This window comes from Chiloscyllium plagiosum, unplaced genomic scaffold (assembly GCF_037043375.1).
Source record: "Chiloscyllium plagiosum isolate Xiang-an unplaced genomic scaffold, Cpla_swu_hap1 HiC_scaffold_34, whole genome shotgun sequence".
Lineage (NCBI taxonomy): Eukaryota > Metazoa > Chordata > Chondrichthyes > Orectolobiformes > Hemiscylliidae > Chiloscyllium > Chiloscyllium plagiosum.
Window position 1 is genome coordinate 29,544,572 of NW_028270172.1, and position 9,926 is coordinate 29,554,497.

Here is a 9,926-nt window from a genome sequence, read left to right on the forward strand (position 1 = left end):
CAGATGACACCAAAATTGGAGGTGTAGTGGACAGCGAAGAAGGTTACCTCAGATTACAACAGGATCTTGACCAAATGGGCCAATGGACTGAGGAGTGGCAGATGGAGTTTAATTTAGATAAATGCGAGGTGTTGCATTGTGGGGAAGCAAATCTTAGCAGGACTTGTACACTTAATGGTAAGGTCCTAGGGAGTGTTGCTGAACAAAGAGACCTTGGAGTGCAGGATCATATCTCCTTGAAAGTGGAGTCACAGGTAGATAGGATAGTGAAGAAGGCATTTGGCATGCTTTCCTTTATTGGTCAGAGTATTGAGTATGGGAGTTGGAAGGTCATGTTGCAGCTGTACAGGACATTGGTTAGGCCACTGTTGGAATATTGTGTGCAATTCTGGTCTCATTCCTATTGGAAGGATGTTGTGAAATTTGAAAGGGTTCAGAAAAGATTTACAAAGATGTTGCCAGGGTTGGAGGATTTGAGCTATGGGGAGAGGTTAAATAGGCTAGGGCTATTTTCCCTGGAGCATCGGAGGCTGACGGGTGACCTTATAGAGGTTTATAAAACCATGAGGGGCATGGATAGGGTAAATATACAAGGTCATTTCCCTGGGTTAGCAGAGTCCAGAACTAAAGGGCATAGGTTTAGGGTGAGAGGGGAAAGATATAAAAGAGACCTAAGGGGCAACCTTTTCAAGCAGAGGGTGTTGTGTGTATGGAATGAGCTGCCAGAGGAAGTGGTGGATGCTGGTACAATTGCAACATTTAAAAGACATCTGGATGGCTGTATGAATAGGAAGGGTTTGGAGAGATAAGAGCCGGTGTTGGTAAGTTGGAATAGATTGGGTTGGAATATCTGGTTGGCATGGACAAGTTGGACTGAAGGATCTGTTTCCATGCTGTGCATCTCTATGACATGATGGAGGTTATTCTAAATGTGAAGGCGGGACTGTGCGGTGGTCACTCTTACCAATACTGTCATGGACATTTGCATCTGTAGTTGGCAGATTTGTAAAGATGAGGTCAGATATGTTTTGCCAACTTGTTGTTTCCCTCACCACCTGCCACATAGTCTCGTGGTTATGTCCGTTAGGACCTGACCAGCTCAATCAATAGTACTACTCCCAAACCACTCTTGGTGATGGACATCGAAATCCCCCACCCAGAGTATATTTTGTGCCCTCGCCATCCTCAGTGCTTCCTCTAAGTGTGCTCAACATGGAGGCATACAGATTCATCAGATGAGGGAGGATGGTACTTGGGAATCAGCAGGCGCTTTCCTTGCCCATGTTTAACCTGAAGTTATGAGACTTCATGGAGTCTGGACTCCACCCTGGGAAAAAGACTCTTGACTATCCACCCTATCCATGCCTCTCATAATTTTATATATTTCTATCAGTTCACCCCTCAGTCTCTAATGCTGTATTGAAAACAATGCAAGTTAGTCCAGTTTCTCCTTATAGCTGATACACTCCACTCCAGGCAACATCCTGGTAAACCCTTTCCAAAGCCTCCAAATCATTCCTTTGGTTTGGCAAAAGGAACTGCACACAATACTCCAAACGTGGCCTAACTAAAGTCCTATTCATCTGCGACATGACAGGCCAACTTTTGAACTCAATGCCCCAACCCAACCGATGAAAGCAGGCATGCTGTATGCCTTCCTTACCACCTTATCCACTTCTGTTGCCACTTCCAGAGAGTGAAAAATTAGCTAAGATACTTCATGAATCAACAGGGGAGAACACAGAATATGGAACAGTAGAGCACAGAGTCCAGACAAATTGGTGCTGTGTATTTGCATTTGGGGCAAACCTGCCCAGAGACAGACTTTTGATTTGATTTTTAATTGTGTTCAGTTGGTGTGAGCTTAGGAGACCCCAGTACGTCATTAATGTTCTTATCGGACTGGATGTTATTGAAGAAACCCTGTGGGAAAAGGGGGAATTAAAACAGAAGAGGACTGAATCCTCAGAAGCTTGCAGTATCAACAGCTCTCTCGATTGCCTTACTTTGGAAAGTTGACCTCTCCAACTCGATATCAAAAACGTATATTCAAATTTGCAGAAAATAAGAATATTAGACTCCCCAGGTAAAGCTCCTGGGTCCAACCAAGGAACCAGGAAACAGGAAACAGCAGAATGATCATTACTGTGCAAATAGCATTAAAGCAAGGAAAAGGACTGTTAAACCAACCTGTCTAGTTTTATAATGTTGATACATACTTAGATTAGATTACTTACAGTGTGGGACATGTTTTAAAAGGCATGTAGATTAGCAATTACAATAAATTGTAATTTTTTAGTTAATGGAAAGACCTGGCATGCATTTTTTAAAGACTGAATTAGACGGTCTGGTAGAATTGAGCAAGTCAGTTGTTTAATCAAATATTCAGTCATAATAAATCTGGAAGCAGTGGGGTTTGATTTCCAATGCACTATTCTGAGCGAATCATGACTAGGGAAAACCTCTGTACATATTGGAGTCATATCTCATGGAAAGAAAATTGGTTATGATATTTGGAGGTCAATTATTCAGTCTCAAAACAACACTTCACTTCAGGATCCTCAGGGTGATGTCCTAGGCCAAACCATCTCCAAGAATGTGTGAAGAAGACTCTTATTGATTACTACCTACTGATACCACCCTGCATAGTGAATGAATACTTCTCTCTGCTGAACACCATTTGGCGAAAACATTGAAGGTGGCAAGGGTACAGAATGTATTATTCATCACGGAATCAATCCTACCTTATCACCAAAGGGGGACTCGATAGCTCCATTACTAACTCAGCTGATTGATCCTAAAGGACAAAGCTGCTAAACTGGGTCTGAGGCAATTGATGAATGAACCACCAAGAGGGAAAAAATTACTTTACCTTATCGTTGCCATCTATCTGTCCGAGATGCTGTCCATGACAACATCAGTAAGAGTGACCACTGCACAGTCCTTGTGGAGATAAAGGTGCAATGATGATAATGAGGTCAGCCAGGTGGACCTCATAGAATAGGAGTTCCCTGATTCAGACTGTTAATCTGGTCCAATCAGGGAGCCCAGATTGACCTATAAAAAGAGGAGTACCAGACATTCTGACACTTTGAGGGTTGGCTGTGAGGGAGCTGGATCAATGTCAAGGACTTTTCATGTGTAAATAAAGGGTGACTTGGTGGTGGGATACTGGCCTCTGTGGAGATATTTCAGAAACCCTGTCTTCACTTTGATGATACCCTCCATTGTGTTGTGAGGCATTCCCACCATGCTAAATGAAACAGACTTTGACCAAATCAAACATCCATGAGGTGCTGTGGGCCATTAGGAGCAGAAGAATTGTATTCAACCGCAACTTACAATCTCATGGCATTGAGTGATACCCACATCCTGAAAATTAATAAATAGGGCTCCTTCAAGTCCACAACTCCTTTAATTCAGCACCTTTGTTAATTGTTCCAAAATTCATCAATGTGGTAAGGTCTGGGATCCATTTTCTAAACCGTTCCACCTTGTTTTCCTTCTTTTTAAGATCATAAGAAATAGGAATAGGAGTACGCTCTTCAGTTCCTCAAGCCTGCTCCATCATTTAACAGGATCATGGCTAATCCAACATTCCTCACGTCCACTTTCCTGTGTTTTGTCCATAACCCTTGACCAAGCTTTTGTCCATCCAACCATATATTTCTTTACATGGCTCAATGTCACACTTTGTTTTGTAAATTCTGTGAAGTATCATCAGATGTTTTATTACATTAATTTCACTCTTAAATATCTTGTGAAATGTGCGACATCGATCAGATTGCAAAATATCTGTGTTTGAGCATTTAACTTCCTCTGCTAATTTAAAATTACACTTTGATATTCCATTTTCTTTGTTCGTTGCTGCTCCACAATGACTTGATTTGTACCCACCAGCTCTATCTCTGTCACCTCATTTGCAAATACTTCTGTATAATTCATCCTTTATGTAAAGCAACTGTGAATGCACAACAGGTCCAGCCAATGGGTTAATGTCAACTTGTTATCAAGTCTGGAAACTGGAAAAGAATTATGCATATCTCCTGACTGATATAGCTTTAAGATGTTCTCTGTTCCTAAATGTAGGCACCCAGATACCGTAAAAAAGACAAAGTTACGGGTGCTCTATGGGGCAGCATTGCCCCCAAAAAAAGCAAAATTAGACGTATATATGTATGTTTTGATTGTCATTTCAGAGATGTGGTTCAGATGGGTTTATTAAGACTAGGAGGTGAATATTTAAATGTTAACATCATTTAGGAAGGATGGGTAAAAGGAATATGATGCAAGGGAGTGGTCTAAATGAAGAATGAGATTAGTTCATTAGAGGATCTTAGATTAACAGTTCAAAATGTGGAATCAGATTAGATGGAGCTAATTAACAAGAGGCACCAAACAGAAAATCGGAATGGTGTAGGCCCCTTGGCCTTTTGAGCTTGTTTCACCATTCAATATGACCATGGTTTATGCCGCTTTCTCCCCATACCCTTTGATCCCTTTAATTCTAAGAACTATATCTAACATTCAATATTTTGGCCTCAAATGCTTGCTGCGGCAGAGAATTCCACAGGCTTACCACTCTCTGGTGAAGAAATGTTTCCTCATCTCAGTTGTATGCTTAGACTGGAATCCCTGGTTCAGGAACATCCTTCTTGCATTTACCCTGTCTAGTCTTTTAGAATTTTATAGGTTTCAATAAGGTTCTCCCTTCCCTGCACTCCTTCTAAACTCTAGTGATTACAGAGGAACCTCGATTATCCAAATATCAATTATCCGAAAATTGGATTATCCAAAGGAGATCTCAAGGTCCCGACAGAAATGTTACATCAAAGACGTGTTTCCAACAGTGATCGCGTCTTTTGTTGACTGTGATTAAACAGGCACTGTCTCCAAATGACTGACCACCCACACTCTCTCTCCCCACATTTTCCCTAGAGTTCTACAAAGGGATGTACCCTAACACCCCCCCGCTTCCCCAGATAATCTCTCCAACATTGTCCTGTGCAGGGCAGAGGTGGAACCTGCAAAAAGTTGCAGTAAAAGGTGGTAGTCCTGATTTTGGTGTGCAGTCCGGCTGCCCTGGAGAGGGTGTGGATGGCGGGGGGCGGTGTTGGACAGGGTTGTGGGGTGGTGTTGGATGGGGAGGCATTTTGGGGGTGAGCGGTGGTGTTGGACAGGGTAGAGGGGTGGGAGGGTGGTGTTGGACGGGGTAGGGGGCGGGGGGTTGAGTTGGATGTGGGGACAGTGTTGGACGGGGTTGGGTGGCGGGGGGGTGGGGTTTCGAATAATCGATTATCCGAACGAAACCGTGCCCGCCCATCTCATTCGGATAATCGAGGTTCCCCTGATAGTGCTAAATGATCCAATCTCTCTTCATGTATCAGTCCTGTCATGCCAGGGATGAGCATGGTAAGGATTTATTATACTCCTTCCATAACCAGGACATCTTTCCTCAGGTAAGCAGATCAAAACTGTACTCAGTACTCCATGTGTATTCTTTCAAGGCCTTGTGCAATTGCAGTAAGACATCCGTGCACATATACTTGACACCTCTCACTATGAAGGCCAATGTACCATTTGCCACCTTCACCACCTGCTGCACCTGCATGCTTACTTTCAGCGATTGGTGTACAAGGCCACCCAGGTCTCGTTGCCACTCCCCTTTTCCCAATCTGTCGCTATTTACATAATAATCTCCATTCCTGTGCTTGCTACCAAAGTGGATAATCTCACATTTTTCCACATCATAAATGTGGAACTTCATCTGCCATGCGTTTGCTGACCCACTCAACTTCTCCAAATCACACAGAACCATTATGACATTCTCCTCGGTTCATCACCACCCCCTCCCCCCACCCCCACCACCACCACCACCAAAAGCCAGCATTGTATTGTCTGCAAACCTGAAGATATGATGTTTAGATCCCCTTCTAAATTATTAATACATTTAGTGAATGGCTGGAGTCCACGCATTGATCCTGCACTACCCTGTTATTCTCTTTGTTTCCTGTCAGTTCACTACCTCTGTCAGTACACTAACCCCAATCCCATGCACTTTAATTTTACATTCTAATCTTAGAAGGGACCTCATTAAAAGCCTTCTGCAAGTCCAAATAAGTTACAACTACTGGCTCCCCATTATCAACTATATTAGTTACATGCTCAAGAAATTCCAGCAGATTTGTCAAGAATGATTTCCCATTTGTAAATCCATATTGACTCTTTCCTATCCTGTCACTGTTTTCCAAGTGCTCTGCTATTAAATCCTTTGTAGTGGATTTCCCATTTTTCCAATGACAAGCTAACCAGTTATAATTCCCTGTTTTCTCTCTACCTCCTTTTTTAAAATAGTGAGTTTACATGAGCTATCCTCCAATACATTGGAATTGTTTCAATGTGTATAGAATTTTGAAAGATGATCACCAATGCACCATTGCTTTTCGGGCCATTTCCTTAAGTACTTTGGGATATGGATTATTGGGCTCCTGGGATTTTTAAAAAGTTTATTCCCATCAATTTCCCCAACATTATTTCCCTACTAATACTGATTCCTTCAGTAATACTGATTCCTTCAGTTCCTCTTGATAACATGTTCACCAATATTTTGGGAATGTTGTTCGTATCCTCCTTTGTGAGGACAGAAGCAAAATTTGTATTTAACTGGTCTGTTATTTCTTGGTTCCCCGTTATAACTTCCCCTGTTTCTGACTATAAGGGGTCTACATTTGAGTTCACTTATTGTTTTCTGTTTCCATACATATAGAAGCTTTTACAATCAGTTTGCATGTTCTGCACAAGCTAGCTTTCATATTCCATTTCCACCTTCTTAATCAATCTCTTTGTCCTCCTTTTCTAAAATCTAAACTGTTCCCAATCCTCAGGATGAGTGCAACCTCAACCTTAAATGTGTGTCACGTCGGGTTCCAAGAGATCAATTGTGTAAGGGGACTCTCCAGTCAGAGGCACAGACAGACGTTTCTGTGGCCAGCAGCAAAAAATCAGAATGGTGTGTTGCTTCCCTGGTACCAGGATAAATGATGTCTCAGAGAGGGTATGGAATGTTCTCAAGAGGGAGAGGGCCCAGCAGGAGGTCATTGTACACATTGGAATCAACAACATAGGAATGGAAAAGGTTGAGATTCTGAAGGGAGATTACAGAGAGTTGGGCAGAAATTTAAAAAGGAGGTCCTCGAGAGTAGTAATATCTGGATTGCTCCCGCTGCTACGAGCTAGTGAGGGTAGGAATAGGAGGATAGAGCAGATAAATGCATGGCTGAGAAGCTGGTGTATGGGAGAAGGATTCATGTTTTTGGATCATTGAATCTCTTTTGGGGTAGAAGTGACCTGTACAAGAAGGATGGATTTCACCCAAATTGGAAGGGGACTAACATACTGGCAGGGAGATTTGCTAAAGCTGCTCAGGAGGATTTAATCTAGTAAGGTGGGGGGTTGGGACCCGGGGGATAGGGAGGAAAGAGATCAATCTGAGACTGGTACAGTTGAGAAAAAAAGCGAGTCAAACAGTCAGGGCAGGCAGGGACAAAGCAGAGAACAAGGTAAAATTGATAAATTAAACTGCATTTATTTCAATACAAGGGGCCTAAAAGGGAAGACAGATGAACTCAGGGCATGGTTAGGGACATGACTGGGATATCATAGCAATTACAAACACATGCTCAGGGATGGACAGGATTGGCAGCGTAATGTTTCCGGATACAAATGCTGTGGGAAGGACAGAAAGGGAGGCAGGAGAGGAGGGGGAGTGGCATTTTTGATGAGGGATAGCATTACAGCTGTGCTGAGGGAGGATATTCCTGGAAATACATCTGGGGAAGTTTTTTGGATGTAACTGAGAAATAAGAAAGGGATGATCACCTTACTGGGATTGTATTATAGACCCCCTAATAGTCAGCGTGAAATTGAGAAACAAACTTGTAAGGAGATATCAGTTATCTGTAAGAATAATAGAATGGTTATGGTAGCGGATTTTAACTTTCCAAACATAGACTGGGGACTTCCATTGTGTTAAGGGTTTAGATGGAGAGGAATTTGTTAAGTGTGTACAAGAAAAGTTTCTGATTCAGTATGTGGATGTACCCACTAGAGAAGGTGCAAAACCTGACCTACTCTTGGGAAATAAGGCAGGGCAGGTGACTGAGGTATCAGTGGGGGAGCACATAGGGGCCAGCGACCATAATTTTATTAGTTTTAAAATAGTGATGGATAAAGATAAACCAGATCTAAAAGTTGAAGTTCTAAATTGGAGAAAGGCCAATTTTGACGGTATTAGTCAAGAACTGAGTGGGGGCAGATGTTTGCAGGTAAAGGGACAGCTGGAAAATGGGAAGCTTTCAGAAATGAGCTAATGAGAGTCCAGAGAAAGTATATTCCTGTTATTGTGAAAGGAAAGGCTGATAGGTATAGAGAATGCTGGATGTCTACAGAAATTGAGGGTTTGGTTAAGAAAAAGAAGGAAGCGTATGTAAGGTATAGGCAGGATAGATCGAGTGAATCCTTAGAGTATAAAGACATTAGGAGTATACTTAAGAGGGAAATCAGGAGGGCAAAAAGGGGACATGAGAGAGCTTTGGCAAATTAAATTGAATTGAATTTATTGTCACGTGTGCCAAGGCACAGTGAAAAGCTTTGTCTTGCGAGCAATACAGGCAGATCATAGTTAAATAATATAGATAAGTAAATAATAGGTAAACAGCAGCAAAAACAAAAACACAGGTACAGGCAAATGTTAAGAGTATGTGAATCCATTCAGTATTCTAACAACAGTAGGGTAGAAACTGTTTCGAAACTGGCTGGTGCGTGTGTTCAGGTTTCTGTACCTTCTCCTCGATGGTGAAGTTGTAGAAAAACATCACCAGGGTTGGATGGATCTTTGAGAATGCTGGCGGCCTTTCCTTGACAGCGGGCCTAGTAGATGGATTCTATAGATGGGAGGTTGGCCTTTGTGATTGTCCAAGCCGAGTTCACCACTCTCTGTAACCGTTTCCGATCTTGAATGGTACAGTTGCCATACCCGGTAGTGATGCATCCAGACAGAATGCTCTCAATGTCGCACCTATAAAAGTTGGCAAGGGTATTCGCCGTCAGGCCAAATTTTCTCAGCTGCCTGAGGAAGAAGAGACGTTGTTAGGCCTTTGTAACCAGTGTATCCACATGAAGAGTCCAAGAAAGCTTGTTGCTGATGGCCACTCCTAGGAGCTTGACACTTTCCACTCATTCCACCTCTATGTTGTTAATGCGTAGGGGGGGCATGAGTAACATCCCGCCAAAAGTCAACAATGAGTTCCTTGGTTTTGCCGGCATTTGAGAGATAGGTTGTTCTCAGTGCACTATTTTTCCAGGTCTTCCACCTCCCATCTGTAGTCTGTTTCGTCGCCATCTGAGATTCAACTGTCTATGGTGTGTCATTAGCAAACTTGTAAATGGTATTTGGCGACACAGTCATGGGTATACAGTGAGTACAGCAGGGGGCTGAGTATGCACCCCTGGGGGGCTCCAGTGTTGAATGTTAGTTAGGATGAAATATTGTCCCTAATCTTCACTGATTGTGGCCTGTGGATCGGGAAACTGAGAATCCAGTTGCAGAGAGTGGGGCTTAGTCTGAGATCACTAAGTTTAGTAATCAGTCTCAAGGGGACAATAGTGTTGAAGGCTGAACTGTAGTCAATGAGTAGGATTCTTACGTAGCTGTTCTTGATCTCAAGATGTTCTAGGGAGGAGTGAAGGGCAAGTGATATGGCAACTGACGTAGATCTGTTGGTCCGATAGGCAAATTGGAGGGGTTAACGAGAATCCAAAGGGTCATCACAAATGCAGTAAGGACAAAATGGTAACTAGGGAGGGAATAGGACTCATCAAAGATCAGCAAAGCGGCCTTTGAGCTGCAGGAGATAGGGGAGATACTA